Source organism: Nannospalax galili, unplaced genomic scaffold, assembly GCF_000622305.1.
Source record: "Nannospalax galili isolate Female #2095 unplaced genomic scaffold, S.galili_v1.0 scaffold408, whole genome shotgun sequence".
NCBI lineage: Eukaryota > Metazoa > Chordata > Mammalia > Rodentia > Spalacidae > Nannospalax > Nannospalax galili.
This window is the reverse complement of record NW_008358662.1, coordinates 1,439,689-1,440,818: the sequence shown is the minus strand read 5'-3', so window position 1 is coordinate 1,440,818 and position 1,130 is coordinate 1,439,689.

Sequence of the window (1,130 nt, the reverse complement as noted above, 5' to 3'; positions counted from 1 at the left end):
AGGAATACTTTTATTTCTTTCTTAATTTCTCTTTTGACCCATTCATCGTTCGGGAGTGTGATATTCAATCTCCATGTGTTCATGCGGTGTTTAGGGCTTCTTTGGGTGTTGATTGTAAGCTTTATTGCATTGTGATCTGATAGAATGCATGGAATTATTTCAATATTTTTGTATTTGTTGAGATTCATTTTGTGCCCCAGTATATGGTCAATTTTGGAGAAGGTTCCATGGGGTGCTGAGTAGAAAGTATGTCCTTTGGTGCTTGGGTGGAATACTCAGTAGATGTCTATTAAGTCCATTTGATATATGGTATTGTTTAATTCAGATGTCTCTCTGTCAACTCTCTGCCCTGTTGACCTATCTAAAGGAGACATTGGGGTACGGAAGTCACCTACAGTTAATGAGTTGGGGTTAATCTGCATCTTAAAGTCCTGTAGTATTGATTTTATGAAGTTGGGTGCACCAAAGTTTGGTGAATATATGTTCATGATTGTAATACCTTCTTGATTCATTGTTCCTTTGATCAAAATGAAGTGGCCCTCTTTGCCCCTTCTAATAAGTTTTAGTTTAAAGTCTATTTTGTCAGATATTAGAATTGCTACACCTGCTTTTTTCTTAGTGCCATTTGCCTGGTATATTTTTTTCCATCATTACACTTTGAGATAGTGTCTGTCCTTGAAAGTGAGCTGTTTTTTGCAGACAACAAAACGGTGGGTTTTTTCCCTTAACCCATCACCTAAACTGTGTCTTTTGACTGAGGAGTTCAATCCATTAATATTTGAAGTTATTAATGAAAGATGAGTATTGAATCCTGTCATTTTTATTTCTGTTTACATTCTTGATATAGCTTTACTTTTCCACAGTTATACCTTCATTGATTTTTTTTCCACAATCTCTTGGGTATAGCCATTCCTTTCTTCAGCTCTTTGTATTTCTTCCAGAACTCTCTGAAGGGCTGGTTTTGTGGACATGAATTCCTTCAGCCTCTTTATGTAATCAAAGATTTTTCTTTCCCCCGTGACTGTAATAATCAATTTATTGGGTGTAGTAATCTGGGTTGGCATCTGTGGTCATTTAAAACTGGGAATACTTTGGTCCAGGCTCTTCTGGCTTTCATAGTTTGCACTGAA